A 16,556-nucleotide genomic window follows, 5' to 3' on the forward strand; every position below is an offset into this window, starting at 1 on the left:
ACATACACAGAGAACAGTTCCCGTGCAGTGGCATTGCCTACCCTGAGGATTGCAAGAAAGAAAGGCTGGGAGGGGGAAAAAAAGGCTCTGAAGTCTTTGTGGCTGCCATGAGTTAAAATACTGCTCCACACTGTCTGGAGCTCGTGGAAAGGCAGAGTGGCTTGATGTAGGGTGAAAAGCAGGTATTTTTTTGTAGCTGTATGTGGCTTTGAGGATTGGATAAAAGGAGAATCATCAGGATCAAGGAGGCAAGAACTGTGAAGGCAGCTTGAGGCTCACTCCCAATCTGTACAATGTGCTTTCGTCCCCCCAAAGGAATCCATATAAAAACACAATACAGGTTATTTGCTTTTGTGTTAGATTTGATCTACTGTCTCTGTCCTTCCTGTGAAATGTTTTCTTGTGCTTGCCTTGGCTTTGACTGTGCAGTGTCCCAGGCCTGGGAAGGATTTGCTTGCAGAAGGATAATCTGCCTTCATGATTCTGCAGGTTTCTCTACATCCTTTGTGCTCACTGCAGACTACAAACACCATATGGCTGCTGCTGTTCTTTGCTATTGAATATTCCTTAGTTTCACGTGTTTCTTCATCACTTCTTATTACAATGTACCTGAAGAACTTTCACTCCCGCTGTAAAATTTTAAAATAATTTATGCAAAAAATTGTGTAGTGAATTAGTGGAGTTGACTGTATCCCTGGAAGGGAGCTGATGGTTACTAAGCAGGGTAACCACTGAAATGTCTGACTGTTTCTCACAATTTGGGCCTTTATAATTACGAGTTTCTCTGAGTTGCTTCCCAAAGATAGAAACAGTAGGAATTTCTGATATTTTGACTTGCTTATCTCCTCCCAGATGTAAACAGTGATTAACTCTCTCTCCTCAGTGTACTGAACTCTGGAGCACTATAATTATTCCCTTCCAGAGGGGAAGATTTGTCCAATCTTTCAATAACTATGTATTATCTGTGTGTGTAAAGGGAAACAAAGAAGCAGGGCTGCTGTTTAACCGGGCAGATTAACCCCCCAACTCCGGGTGCCAGCCCTTTTTCCTCCAAGAGGCAGCACTTGATTATCGTAAATGTGGCTGTGGTTAATGATGTGCCTCAGGAGAAAATGAAGTCAAAGCCTGAACAGTGTTATTGGCTCTTCCAGGACACTACCAGGGGGTGTTTTCTATCCAGTAGTTTTCCAATTAAGGGTAAATGGTGTCATTAGGAGTTGCTGGCATTTGAAACACTTTGAGTTTGTAGCCATAGTATCATTAAATTGTGGCATTTACTCTTGGTGGAGCACAGAGAGCAGCTGACCTTCTCTGAGGCTCTGGAAGTCAGAAATGCAGAAGTAAACATTTTCCTGTTTAAATAAATGATGTCTGGCTAAATAAAACATGCTGTGAATCTCAGGGTTTAGCAGTAGAGCCTGGTAGGGACTCTCTTAGTTAACCAGAGTTAGAAGTGATGACCTAAATGCTGCATGTTATTATAAAACAGAGAAAGGTATCAGCAGAAAAATTCCCTTTTTCTTCTGATTCCTCAGTGACTCTGCACTGTTTCTGTGAAAAGTGAAGATTATCTTATTGTGCTTCCTGGTATGGAAGGTGAAGTAGAAATGCCATTTTATTATTTTTATGGACCCATTTTCTTCTTCCACGAACTCACAGGACTGAAAAAAAGCTGCTGCTTTGGGGAAATTCAGTTGGGGAATTTCTCCTTTGGCACCTTTTTGCACTTGCACCGTTTAGGATCAGGCCGTTCTGGTTTTCTTCTGCAGTGTGGAGTTCCCCTTTGCAAACACGTTCAGCTCTTAGGGGGGTTTGCCTAAAATGGGTGGGTGAGACTTCAGTTTTGCTGTTATTTTCTGCACATGTATTATTTCCTCTCTGTAACTCATTGTGGGAACTCATTAAAGCAGCTCAGAGCAGCGTGTGTGGACACTTTGGGCTGGAATGAGCTGGATTTTTATGCACCACTAGATGGAGCAAAAAAAAAAACAAACAAACAAAAAACCAACAACAAACCAATTCAACTATGATAAATTAAGAGATTCATCCCCCAAATTAGACTTTAAGTAGCTGAAACAAAGTATTACGTAATGTGAGGAGAAGAAATAACTCCCTGAAAAATGTAGAAGGGTGTAGATCTCAAGCATGAATGCAGTCAAGGTTTTGAGATGTTTCCTTAACCAAGCCACCAGCTGTGCCATGGAATATGGATTGCCACCATTCCAAGCAACTCCAGAATCATCATAAGTTTAAATTATATAATAATTTGTAGCTGAGGAAGCTCCTCCCACGAGCAGGTGCCTGGGGCTGGCAATGCCATCGGGATGGAGCAGCACTGACACTGCATTTGAGGTCATTGGCAAGAGGAGGGGACTTGGCTGCTCACAAGTCACTGCCTGAAAAGGCTGAGACCCCTCTGGAACCCCCCACCCACAGCTTTGCTGAGGGGCCACTCACCCGATGGAATATTCATTTGCCAAACTGGCCGTTTTAAAGTGCAGCACGAAGTCTTTTTTCACCTCAAATACTGAAACGGAGCAGGGACTTTCAGGAAATATAACTCCAAAAATATATCTACCGGCATCGGGGGCAGTTCTTGCTTTGTTCGCGTTGTCCCGGGACTGCGTGTGAGCGGTGGTGGATTGCTGGGGTTCTGCAGGAATTGGCTGTGTCCCGGCATGGCTGCTAGAGGGAGCTCCAATGCTGCCTGAGCCAGGGCTTTCCCGGGAAATCACGCCTGACATCCATGGCTTGGTTCGGTCCATGAAGCTGCAGATGAAAACGAGGGGGGAAACCAGCTGGATGTGCTTTTGCACTCTGTGGACACTGGAGATGGGATACGTGGATATATATACCAGCATCCCCTGCAGTCACTGGTGTTTCTGTGTTTTATAATTATTATCCTAAATGTTGTTTAGAAATGTTATAATTATTCCCTGTTTGCCTGTGCAGTTTGCTCTGCCTCCACCTTTCTCGAGCTGGAATGCACAAGATGTCCCAGGGAAGGTGTGTGTTTGACAATCCATGGAAACCACGTGGGGTGTTTTACATCCCACTGTCTGATGGGTGTCTAGGAAGGAGTATGAGAACAAGACAAACATACAGCAACACCTCTCCCAGGCTCCAGCAGGTTTTGACAAGAAGCTGATCCATCAGTGATGTGTAGTAGGTTTTCAAATAAAGAAATTGATAATTACTATTTTTGAAAGGCCAAAACTATGATTATATGAATTTCAATACTGCTGGATAGGTGTTTCTGCTGTCAAAGCAGCAGAAATTCTAGTTTTACTATTCTACCTCTACTGAAGTCATTTATAATAGTTAAGTGTATCACACCTGTGTCTACAAGGTGTTTGGTTTCTGAACCTTTTCTCTCATTTTTGATGATATGGTTTAGTGGGCATGGGGGGATTCAGGCAAAGGTTGGACTTGGTGATCTGGGAGGTCTTTTCCTACTGTAAAGATTCTGTGCTTCAGGTGGGTTTCCCATTTTCTGTGGACTCCACAAACTGCAGCAGCTGCTCAGGGCAGGGCTAGACCTGTCAGGGGCTGATCACACTCAGAGCCTGGAGTGACTCGGCTGAACAGCAGCGGGGGATTATTCCCCCTCCCCCCCCCCCCTTCCCCCGCTGCTCTGGGAAGGACACTCTGCCCTCCTGGCAAAGGCAGAGGGGCTCTGGTGAGGGCAGAGTCCCCCCAGTGTGCTTGTAGGGTCCAGTTCCTCGCTGGGCTCAGGGATCACTCGCTCTGGTGGGCTGACAAAAACAGAGAGAGAAAGAGAGACAGCACTTCACTGAGCCCATCCACGAGGAGAAAAAAAGTCATTAATGAGTTCAGGGAGAGTTTTTCTGGCTGTGTCTGGATCCAGCCCAGTCTCTTGCTCTCAGCTACTGGCTGACCTTTGGTGGCTCAGCCCTGCTGCCATCCCGCTCCCTCCCTGTGACCCGGGGACGGCCGGTCACTGACCCTCCGAGGAGACCTTGGGGACCTTCTTGGGGTTGGGAGGGACTCAGAGCAAGTTATGTTTGTTTTTAGCAACAGAATGCTACAGGGTCAGGAGGAAAGGGGAGCTGTGCAGATATCAGAACGAAATACAGAACCACTGAATGGTTTGGGGTTGAAGGGACCTTAAAAATCATCCAATTCAACCCCCTAGTTCCAACCTCAGTTCCGTCCTCCACTAGACCAGCTTGCTCCAATCCCAATCCAACATGTTTTGGGTTCCACAGTAAGTGCATAGCAAACATGGGTACTCCTTAATCTGAAACAAAGATGCTAATCCACAGGGTAGTTTGGCCCCTGATGAGTATGGCCCCTCCTTTGTGCCCAGCCAACACCTTTATCTGCCATTCATGGGTCACCTGGGTCAGTTCTGTAAAACACAGGTGTTGATGTTTTCCCTTTAGAGTTGGGGGGTGAGATTTGAGAAAATTTGAAAATATTTATTATCTATATTTGCTGAACAAGCTGAGAAGCTGGAAGTTCAAATAACCAAAGGCCATTTCTTTGATTTATGTTTACTTTCCATATTCAAGCTAAAATTTGTACACAATATAATGAAAAATATGTCCCTTTCTAATTTCTAGTGTTTCAAGCAAGTCCTTTTTGTTCCCTACCCATTCAGATATTTTGCTTTTTTTTTTTCCTGTGTTATTTGTATGCTCTTTGGCCTTTGGTGATCTTTGGCTGATGCATTCATAGAACAAATGCCTAAAATCAACGCAGTTTATGACCCATTAATGTAAGCATTTTTTCCCTAAAGAAATTATGTCACGTTTCATTCAGCTCCGAATTTTTTTTCCCCCAAGCCAATCACTGGAGCATTGCACACCTGAAAATGAGATAGTCTTGAAATCCATCTTGCTCTCTTCAATTAAATTCATCTTTATGGAGAATTCAATTAGTTGTAATTGCTATTTTGTGACAAGATTTTGCCAGGGGCCGGTGTAGTAAGATAATTAATCTCCATCAGGAAATGTTACTTAAATAGTTTTCCTTTGTCACCCTATGAGCAGAGTTATTAATCAGGTGCCGTGTCTGACACGGGGCAGCACGGGCAGCTCCCCCACTCCTGGGTGGAGCAGATGTTTCTGACAAACAAGTTTGTTTGCTGTGGGTCACGGGGTGTCTGATTAAAGCCATTTTGCTTTGTTCTTTGTTAGTGGGGGAGCTCTCAGCTCTCAGCTGCCCCTGGAAGCCACCAGAGTGCTGCTGGTGCTTCCAGCATGGAACTGAGTGCTCTCCAGGTTGAGCTCTTCAGAAGCCCACCAGGACATGTCTTCTGCTTTATAACCAAGGTTTATTAGTGAAGGATCTTCTAAAATTGGCTTCCTTGTTGATTTTGGGCAGCTCAATGAAAATATATCCATACTGGATTCCAAGGGAGACATGGACAGTCCTTGGTTAGGTTAGTTCAGGGCTTCAAGGCTAGAAAATGCTCCGTGCTAAGGCAAGGGAAGAGCCATTGCTTTTAAAACTGAAAACAACTGAGTAATAGGCATTGTCAGCTCATTTGATGTTTTTCATCAAAGACTTATGGATGATCAAAGAGCCAAGAGGGGAGGCAGAGGTTTAGGTGTGTAGTGGAGCAGCAGGAAGCCCGTCACCTCATTCCAGATGAGGCCAAATGAACGCTGAGCTTGGTTTTCATGTTCCATTAGACACTTGTCTCAGCCACAGCACTCAGTCCACCTGCAGAAAGCTTAGCCAGGAGTAGGAAAATTTGGGAGGCAGTTTTTGTTAATCTCTGTGCAAGATCTCCATGCTTTATCTGTCGAAATTGGAGTGGTAAAATTTGGAGCTTGTGGAGGCTCAAAGTGGGAATGAAGTGGTGCCTCCTCCAGCCAGATGGGCAAGTTCCTGCCTGGTGTTTGTTCAGTCTGATTCTCTGGTATGGAAGAGTTAAATGCTGAAATGGTCTTTGGGTAGAATTAAAGAAGGGGAAGACTAATTTAAAGCTTACTTTGACATTTTCCTTTCATATTCTTTTTGTTTTGAGGGCTTTTCCAAACAATTTCAGCATTGTGTATATATATATACATGTATGCACACATACAGTAATTTCCAGGTAGGATTGGTCTCCAAACACCTCCAGCTGCATCCAGAGGGCAGCCAGGACCTTTGGCCCTCTCAAATGCTTCTGGGACTGCCTATTCTGATTTCTGGGGTTTCATTGGAGCTGCACTAGTTCCCCTGTGTACAAAGGCACTCTGAACTGTTCTGCTGTAAATACTGTTTGGAGCTTATGGTGAATATGGGAAGCACTTGTGAACTCTGAAGTCATGTAAAGTGTGTGGTCATCTTCTCGTGGTTTCAACTCCTTTTAGTATGAAAAGGCAGGGGAGTGGAAATTATTATTACAGTAAATAGACAAAAGTAAACTGCCAGTTAGCTGAAAAATCCTGTTTCCTTTCTGTTGAGGAGATCCTGTGTAGTTCCCCATCCTGCCCTCAGCACACACACCACTAACCCCACTTTTTGTTGTTTTGTCAGACCTGCTGATGTAGCTCCAGTTGGGTTTGTTTTTGGATTCTCTGCTAGTTTGCTAATAGCATGTCATTTAACTCAGGTTTGTAAGCCTTTGCTCCCAGAAAACAATGATGCTTTTAAAAAATCTAACCCTGTTTTCAGTCGGTAGGGGAGTAGGATCACTGAAACATTGACTGTGCATGTGTGGTGATAAAAGGGTGATTTTCTGTGTTTAAAAGAAGCATCAAAACCTCTGACAGACTGATACAGTGCACTAGAATTTAAATCATTAAATCTGCTTATCTGAAATATCTCTGTCAATTTTTCTTTTCAGAAATGATGGAATTAAGGTAATAGATGCAGCTTTACTGAATAATAGGGTAACAGCATATGGATTGTAGGTCTTTGAATCCACTTAACAGCATGTGTAATTCTGTACATTTCCTGGGAAACAAAAGGGTGATGCTCATTGATCCACAGTATCCTGTAATCTGCTGCTTCTGTGAAATGCTGGGTGATGACAGAAAAACACCCCCAACACGCAGGGAAATAGTCATTGATTGCAAGGGGATGTGTTGAAACAGGCTGAGAGTAAGATGGATTCTGAAATTGTAATGCTGATGGTTCTGGAGAGCTACAGGAACGAATGGCTTTGTCATGGTACGTGATAAATGGGCTCCTGGCAGTGCAGCCTGGGGCTCCTGCTGCCCCTGGAGCTGTGCAGGGCAGTCAGGCTCCTGCTCCAGCCCCTGGAGCTGTGCAGGGGAGTGAGGCTCCTCTTCCAGCCCCTGGTTTCCCTGTCTGTGTGCACTCCCAGGATGCAGATTGCAGCATATGGAAATGCATGGGCTGTCTCAGCACTCACTGGGGATGGATGTAAGGGCTGTTGATGTGAAGGTGAGAACCAAACCTCGACCCTGTTAACCAACAGGAAGAGTGAAGTGAGCCACTCCTGAGGTGCAGCCTGTGCCAGCAGGTCTGTCAGGCTGGGAGCTGTCAGAATGTTCTTACATACACATGCAGCAGGTACACCCAACAGAACTAGTCCCTGTTTTAAACTATGAAGTCATAAGTCTCTGCTTTTAGGGTGTAATGTTTTGTGTGTGCTCCTTTTTGTATCCAGCCTGACGAGGATTTTATTCTCCACTGCATCACTTGCACAGAGCTGCTCCCAGCTGGTCCAGGAGGACAGTGGTAACACTGGAGCTTGCAAAAGGACACACAATATTCAAACACGTTTTAAATTACACATCTGTTTTAGGTTTACTCAACAGCCCGTGTTTGCTGTTATTTTTCAGTCAGGTGATCTCGAATGCCATGCAAGAATCCTTGGAGAACTGGGATCTGTGTGGTTCCTGGGTGGATACTGGTATGGGGGCTTGTTCAGAGTGTTCTTCTGTTTGTCCTGAGGCAGACAGAAGTGATGGAAGTGATTCATTTTGCTCCCACTGTGGGGAGAGGTCACTCCCAAGACAGCAGTTGGCCTAACTGGGTTACAGTAAGTGCTTAATTCACAGTAATCAAGGAACCTTATCCATATTGTGAACGTGTTTTCAGATGTATGGCTTTCATAAACATCACTTTCTTTGCACATGATACACAAACAAAAGAGGGAAAGGCCAGGAACACAAATGAGAACTTTTAGGGGAGAGTAAGTTTGTCCAACTATGTTGTTGAACAAGACATTTTCAAACACTTCTGTTCTCAGATTACATTAGCAGGCTGGACCTTGGCCTCACAGGGGATTAAACATGGATCTGGAAGCTTTAATGTCTCCAAACTGAGTTATATACAATTGGCTGCTGCTCTCACATCGGGCTTTCTCTTCCTTCTTTGGAAAACCTCAATTCCCATGTCACATGTACGGCTTGGTTTTGTTTTCATGGTTCTAAACTTGAGCTGCAAATAGGAGTGAAGCTTGTTAATAAACATCTGATCTTTGGGAATAAGTGTAATTTAAATGATGGGCTTTACTTCTAACAAAGCCAAAACCACATCACTGCAATATTTGAACATGAAATCAGTTCCTCTGGCGAGACAGCACCTTGAAAAACAATGCTGATGAGGTGGCCAGCAAATAAATTCGAAACTGCTTGTTGTCATCCCCTGATAAAGCTAATTTTTCTCAGGGCTCAGGGCTGGGGGACTTGCAACTCCTTTGGAAAACCCAGCAGAAGGCTGGACAAGGCAGACACAGTGGGTGAGAGTCTGTGACACAGCAGTGAACTCTTGGACAGCAAGGCCATGAACCTTTGGCTGTTACTGCTGGAGATAATCAAGTTGGTGGCAGTTTTTTAAAATTAATTTTTCTAGTAACATTTTCACAGAAATTAGATCATTTCTTGAAAAAGAAACTTCTCCAAGTCCCCCTGTTGTTACTCCTGCAGGCCTCTAGGAATTCCTCTAAGAACACAGGCCCCAACTTTGCAAGCACAATCTGAGTTTTATTTAATATAATTCTGCTGTCTCTGCACAGAAATTCAATTTTATTTTTGCACAGTTCTGAAACTAATGAAGCCAGCCTAGCCTGGCTTTTAGGATCATGTTGGGCTGGCTTTGTTTCCTAGATGTTGCTTTTCTTATAGATTTAAAATCTCTTTGAGATATTGGGATTATGTTTTGATTTAGAAAGTATGTTGTGAAAATGAGTGTTTGGGCGCTCTTCTGTGTTAGGAACCTGGGAACAGGAGCTGTGTTCTGAGGACAGGCAACATGAGCTTCCAACTTGGAGCTGGTTTCCATTCCCAATGCTGGGAGTGCTCTAGACCCAACAAGGGATATAGAGCATTCCTAGCATTGGGAATGGAAGTCATTCAAGCCCCAGGCAAGGAAAGCTTTTTATTTCCAAGAGCAGCATTAAACATGTGTTTAGGTACTTTCTTGTCTAAATGGTTCATTAAAATATTTGGAACAAAATGTGTGAGAAGAGGAAATTAGAAGCAGGAATTTCCTTGGTATTCTTTAAGATCCTTCCCTGTGAAGCTGCCTTTCCAGAGGTGAGCAGTGCCAGTGCTGTCAGCAGAGCTATTAAATTGTCTATTCAAAAGAAAGGCTGAACCTGAACTGTGTTTTCAGGGTTTGTCCCAAAGACTAGTATCAAGTGAGGGATGTTTCACCGTGTCCTGCTTCCCCCATGATTCTGCTGAACCCTCTGGAGTTGGGCTGTATTACTTTTAAATCTACAGCCAGACAGGTTTTCTGAACTGGAGGTGTATGAGTGCAGCTGCCAGAGGTGCTGCAGCTTTTCTGGGAGCTCCTGCCTCTGCATCAGACCTGGTTTAGGATGGCAGTGCATGCCCAGAGAGCAGAGCTGTGACACGGCAGTGACTCGCTGGAGACAGTGGGTCGGAATTCGGCGCGTTCCAGGCCAGCTCCTGGTCTGGCAGTGTCCCATGGCAGTGCCAAGGCTGTGGGAGTAGGAGAAAGGAATGATGAGCTGCTGCCCTGCCTTTGGGGTCTGACAGTGCCTTGACTGCACTAATTAATGCAGGACATGTCTGCACGGCTGATAAATGATGCTGCAGACGTTACAGCAGAGCTTCCAGCCATAGCTCCATCAGATTCCTCCTGCTTGCTGGGAGGAGACCAGACTCTTCATTAGTTCCTGGTCCATGATATTGAAATTGGAATTTCCCACAGCTTGTTTCCTCAGGGCCATTTGTTTGGGAGATCAGGACTGTGTGACAGGATGAATGCTGAACTGGCCATCACTGGGTTCCTTCTGGGGTCTTTTGGGACTGCGGCCTCCCTGATGGCTTGGCAGATCTCTGCCAAGGGATATGAAGGGATAATTTTCTTTGATAGCCAATGTAATGGCTGGAATATGATTTCCAGTTTTGTTTCTGAGGGAGGGGTTTGTCCTGGTTAATTATAATCCTTCTGTTACCTTCTTTTTGCCTGTTGGGATTAGAAGCTTTGGGCTTACCCACCAAATGGAGCACTGAGACTGGCATCCAAAGTCAGACCATCCTCAAGCAAGGGTAAATATTTCCATTTAGTGAACCTGCACTTTGGAATATAAGGAAATAATTTGGTCCTCTTTTGTATGTGGGCATGTGCAGTATCACAGCATCAACCTGCACTGAACAGGTTTCCCTTTCTTCTGTATGCTGCCAGTTCGTGGCAAGAAACTGTGCCAAGCAGCAATTATTCACTGAGCAATACCCAGCACAGAGCTATAAATATTTAATATATTATTCTGCATTCCTTCCCTCAGTCTGAGAAAGATGCAATTCCATGCTGCTGCTCTCACCAAAGGTCTGACAGAGCTCAGAACTGCCTTTTCCCTTCACACACACTCTGAGTTGCTGTTTGCAGACAGAATATCTTTATACTTTGATGCTCCAAGTGACTTTCACTTCTTAGCCAAAAGATGATATATTTAAGCAGTCTTTATTTGGGATCAAGCTGGGGGTTTGCTTCAACTGCAATTATTTCATCTGTCACCACTGTGCATTTTCATGCCAGAAGAATATCTTGGCTTTTCTCAACATGGATATTTTTCTGGCTGCTTGCACGATGTCTGCATGTGCTGTGTGGTTATTTGTAGCCTCTGCCAGCAGTAGATAGGTAGTGGTGGGCTCTCCTCTATCCTCTGCTTAACAGCTAATGAAGCAGTTGCAGCCATCTGCCCTGATGGGAATGGACTGTTCCTGCCCCAGCTTAGCAGTAGTCACTCAAATCGAGCCTGGAGGGCTGGAAGCTGCCCAGGGGACCCTGAGGAGGGGAGGCAGCTGTACTGAGCCATCACAGTGGGGGGACTCTCACTCAGCCCAATAAGAACCTCCATATAACTTTGCCCTCCATCAAGAGTCAACAAAGGTTTATAGTGTGGACACGGTGCTGGACTAGAAAATTACTTCTCCTGTTTATCCTTCTCAGCAAGAACATAGTTCTGTGTGGTTCTGTTACACTGGGGCTTGCTGCAGTCACATTGACAGCTTCCAAATGTCTCAATGATTCCCACTGTCACTGCTCCACACTGAGACAGAGTAGTTTCAGGTCTCTCTGTCTCCCAGATCAATAACACTCCTCGGGTGTTATCACAGCTAAGCAAAGGCCCATTTGAGACTGTCAGTTCACAGGATTCATTCCCTACCCCTTCTATGCCCATACAGTGTAGGGAACTGCATCTTAGACTGTTCCCAAAATAATCTTCAATTATACTGATTTTTGTATTTGTGAAAAATTGTTTCCTTCATCACAAAAAAGCAAAATAAACCAGAACTCTGTATCATTGCTCAAGGTAATGAGAGTTAATTGTGCCTTTCACTTGAATCTGCTCAAACATTGTGGAATCAGATTTTTTAGATACCCTGTTGCTGGGAATCCTGTACCCTTGGGTCTGCCCACCACATAGTGCCAATAATCATAGAATCATAGAATCAGCTGGGTTGGAAGGGACCTCTGAGATCATCAAGTCCAACCCTTGATCCAACCCCGCTGTGGTTCTCAGCCCATGGCACTGATGCCACATCCAGTCTCTTTTTAAAAATCTCCAGGGACGGAGAATCCACCACTTCCCTGGGCAGCCCATTCCAATGGCTGAGCACCCTCTCTGTAAAGAAATTCCTTCTAATGTCCAACCTAAACCTCCCCTGGCACAGCTTAAGACCATGTCCTCTTGTCTTGCTGATGGTTGCCGGGGAAAAGAGACCAACCCCCACCTGGTTCCCCCCTCCTGTCAGGGAGTTGTAGAGAGTGAGGAGGTCTCCCCTGAGCCTCCTCTTCTCCAGGCTGAACAGCCCCAGCTCCCTCAGCCTCTCCTTATAGGACCTGTACTTGAGTCCCTTCCCCAGCCTTGTTTCCCTTCTCTGGACCTGCTCCAGCCCCTCAATATCCTTCCTGAACTGAGGGGCCCAGAACTGGACACAGCACTCCAGGGGTGGCCTCACAGCGCTGAGTACAGGGGAAAATAACAGGAGTTAGAGCCCGTGGCCTTGTTTTGTGCTCTTGACTAGAATTGTGGTTTGTGGATGCCTAAAGCCTATTGAATAAGCTAGCAACTGTGTCTGAATTTTAGACCAATGATCTCTTGGTAGTATTGGTATTTTGTCCTGCAGAAGTGGGCTGGTTATGATTCCTGTGTGACTGATGGACATAGATGGCATCTCTAGGCAAGCTCATCCAGGACTTGTGTGCATCCATGCTCTGTATACTCCTTTTAGCCTTGAAAGCAGTTGTTATTACCAACAATTACACACATTCTCCAAGTTTCATGCTGCCCATGTTAGCAGTAAATAATCCCACTGGGTGTAGCCCTGTGTGCCCAGTTTAGTCACAGTTCATGCCACGGTTCCTCTAAAACGTCAGGAATTCATATGACCAAGAGATGTCATTCAACTGACTCATCAGTCAAACTGGGGTAGATTTCCTCAACTCCTCACCTAGAAGGACCTTGCAAACTCCATGGAAACAAACTGGAGGTACAAAAGAGCTCCCAGGGTGGTTTAGAGCACTCCCTGATAATACAGAACAGTTCTGCAGTGTGTGTGCTCTGTCTTAGCTCATTTGCGCTCAAAGCCTTGGGCATAGTTCCACAGTTCATAGTACTTTGGGGTTTTCTTAATATCTTTATTAATACCAATGGAAATTGTACATATATAGACAAGTCTATTTCATTTTAATAGTATCTTTTTAATAGCTTTATCATTAGCTAGTGTATGTACTTTTTTCTGGACTACAGATGTCCTGAGTCAGTGCCCATTAGGAATAAACAGGATTGTCAGATCTTCCTCCTTGTTTTCTTTAGAAAACTTTCTTTAATGCAGTATTTTATTTTCCTGTCCAGCTAATTTGTTAAAAAGCAAAGCAAAACAAACAAAGCTTGTTTTGAAGTAACTTAAAAGAGATATATTTTCATTTTTCCTGACATTCGTGAAGTGACTCTAGGTACAATGAGATATTTTGTTTGCTGCAGCTTAATGGCATTGTGTTCAGAATCTGGGTTATTTTTGTGTTTTAAATTAACTTTCCATCTTTCAGCAGTTTGGAAAGAAACCAAAAGATTTAAATGGGACTTGAGCTGGAAGGAAAGAAAGAAGGGGAGTGATTATGTGATTACACTAAAATTATTCTGTAAATTCAATAAGAGCAAACTGATTTTCTGTACCCCGAATCCAGATCTTTCAGTAGATTTTAAACTTGATTTCTTCTGGGTGTTTTTCCTGGCCACGAAACTTTGATTTGCATGTTGTCAGACCACTCCTGAGGTTTCCCACAGTGATAGGTTGAGTCTGTGGGTGGGTTGCCAGGTAAAAAGGCTGGGCTAGAGCATTTCTGGGTGTCTTGCCCTCCTTAGTGTAGGTCTTGTTTTCCATCTTTCTCCCTCATCCAGGAGTTTCTGCAGTTCAGCTCCTGTGGCTTTTCCTGTCTTTGACACAGTTTCTGTGTCTGACCTGCATGTAAGAAAACCAGTTCTAAGCCTTTCTCCATGGGGCTGCTTTGATTCAGTCCCTGTATGGGCCATTCAGGAGGAGTTGGACTCCATGATCCTCACGGGTCCCTTCCAGCTCAGAAAATTCCTTGAAATCCATTCTTCATTCCTGTATTTGATGGAAGAAATTGTGCAAGAATGGGAAGTTTCTAACACAGACACTTATTGTAAGATGCTCCATCATCTGCCTCTGTCCTGCTAGAGGGACTCCCTGGCCCCTGGTGGCACAGCCAAAGCTGCAGTGGGGTCTCTCCATCCCTCAGCCACCCATGGGTACCCACCATGGACAGCAGATGAATCTTTGGAGCCCTTCCATGCCCCTGGTGCCCGTGGGACTCTCTGGGCACTCTGGCAGCTGTGGTGGCTCTGTGCTGCCAGCCCCCAAATCGATTCGATCTGTGGCTTCCTGTGCTTTGGGCTCTTTAGCTGCAGTTACCAAGGACACAAACAATCATGCTTTGAACTGCTTTCAGCTGCAGCAGGGAAGTTTCTAGAGAACTATCTTGGTAGAAATAACCTTTCAGCCATGTCTCAGTGTGGACAGCCCCAAGTTGCACCAGCAGAGGTTTAGACTGGATATTAGGAAAGGGTTTCTTCACTGAAAGGGTTGGCAAGCCCTGGAAAAGGCTGCTCAGGGAAGTGGTGGACTCACCATCCGTGGAAGTATTCAGAAAACATGTGGATGTGGTGCTGAGTGCCGTGGGTTAGTGCTGGACCTGGCGGTGGCAGGTTGATGGTTGGACTTGATGATCTTGGAGGTCTTTCCCAACCTTAAGGATTCTGTGATTTATGATGGGTATTTTTGCTGTGGGAGCTGTGCTTTTCCCTGTGTTTTTAAACAGATTTATGCCTCTCCTGACTGCAGGGTTTGGGGACACCCTGGGTGTCTGCATTCAGAAGGAAAACTAAGGATTTTTAATGAAGCTGTAATCCTGCTCCTTGGGCCTGTGTAAGAAGTCCCCGAGGTCACCACGTGCTCAGTGTCAGTCACACCACAATCAAGGTTGTGCCGGGGTGGAGGCTAATTACTGCTCATTAGCATCTCTAATTTATGCATAGCCCATCATCCCTGCACAGACACTGCGACTGAGAAATATTTATTTATAGTAGGAAGGGCCAAACTGTGAAGATTTTTTAAAATCTGTGTTAAAAGCAAGGCAAAAAGTCTCACAGAGTGAGCCAGGCTGGCACTTCCACAGCACACTGTGTTATGCAGGAAACTTAATTATAAGTAAATTAAGTTCCCCCTTTTCAGTTGTTAAACCAACAAGCAGCCACAAAGCCGACATATGTGAGCCACCCCCTCAAAATTCAGTGCTATTCACAAATCTTGAACTGTGCAAGCAAACAAATTACAGGGTGGAATAAGCTCCCAAAAGCTATTTTGAAGCTTTAGTGCTTTAGTTAAAAGCTATTTGGACAATATGGTTTGTTTCCATTCCTGTACAGCTGATTCTTGCTGTGTTTGTGGCCTCCTCCCTTCACACCACCCCGTTTATTTTTGTAAACATATTAGTAATCTTGGGACTACAGTAAAGATTTGCCACTGATTTATGAATAGCCACTGTAAATAAAATTAGTGCAATTCTAAGGTGAATGTTATGAACCTCCACAGCCCATACATGTTTCTGGCTGTGTGAGCAAAGCTTGATCTATGGCTGTTGGTGTAAGGGCTGTTCATTATAAATGAATAAGTGCAAGTAACCATTTAAAAAATTTTTCTAACATGATGATGGCGTTTTCATGATGAGGCTTTGGCTAATGTTTTATTACAGCTTGAGGGAAAACTGGCTTTACCCTAAAAATGTAACTCTATATTATATGTCTAATGAACCTGAAGTCATGCTCAAGGAGAGCAGGTCTAATTAGGAACAGCAGGCACGTTAAAGCTTTGCTACTCAAACATCAGTTTGCTTGGAGCACTTACTCAGGACTTACAGTATCTTAACTGAACTTTCTGGTGCAATAATTCTTCAGGACAACTCTGTACTTGCCTTTGTGGGTAGAGAACACAAAGCCACAGAATGTGAGGATGGCTGTTCTGTTGGTAGATAAATGAGATGTGATGCCCAGCGTGAGCAGAGCCAGCAAGAGAGGAGGGCTGAACTGCAGGAGGCTCTGGCAGAAGAATTTTGCCTGGTTTTCCCCTTTCCATGCTATTTTTGCTTAGTGAATAAACTGAGGCTGAAAGCAGTGTGGCCAGGAATGTGTCCTTGGAAGCTGCACAGAACTGCTCTCCCGTGCCCATGGTTTGGGTCATGTGCACTGTCCTGTCCTGGTGCTGCTCTACCAGTTTCCTTTTGGCACCAATATATTCTGAGGTTCTGCACCCACACAGGTGAATGGAGCTGGGATTTTCCTGCCAAGCGCACACAGAAAGGAGGAGACAGGTTCTGGAAAAGCTCAGTATAATGGTGCTCACAGCGGGACTCGTGTCAGCCATTCACAGAACAAAGCATTGTCACTCCTGTAACAGATACAGAAGGGTAGAGTGCTTTAGAATATTGAAAATTAATCATGCTGTGACTTTTTCAGGGAAATGTTTCTCTAATTTGCCTCTCTCTAGTCTAGGAAAGGGCTGTTGGGTTTTTTGTTTGTGTATTTTGGTTTTACACTCAGGTTTAATGGCATGCTAAGTGTTCTGAAAAAAGAA

General features: G+C 44.5%; 1 protein-coding gene across 8 annotated transcripts in view; it reads left to right on the top strand.

Annotated features, from left to right (window-relative positions):
• The window catches only part of IQSEC1 (IQ motif and Sec7 domain 1), a 332,802-nt gene that overhangs the window by 165,264 nt on the left and 150,982 nt on the right, over nucleotides 1–16,556 (top strand). The gene's annotated exons all lie outside the window — the stretch shown is intronic.

This window comes from Corapipo altera, unplaced genomic scaffold (genome assembly GCF_003945725.1).
Source record: "Corapipo altera isolate COAL_440 unplaced genomic scaffold, ASM394572v1 101, whole genome shotgun sequence".
Taxonomy (NCBI): domain Eukaryota; kingdom Metazoa; phylum Chordata; class Aves; order Passeriformes; family Pipridae; genus Corapipo; species Corapipo altera.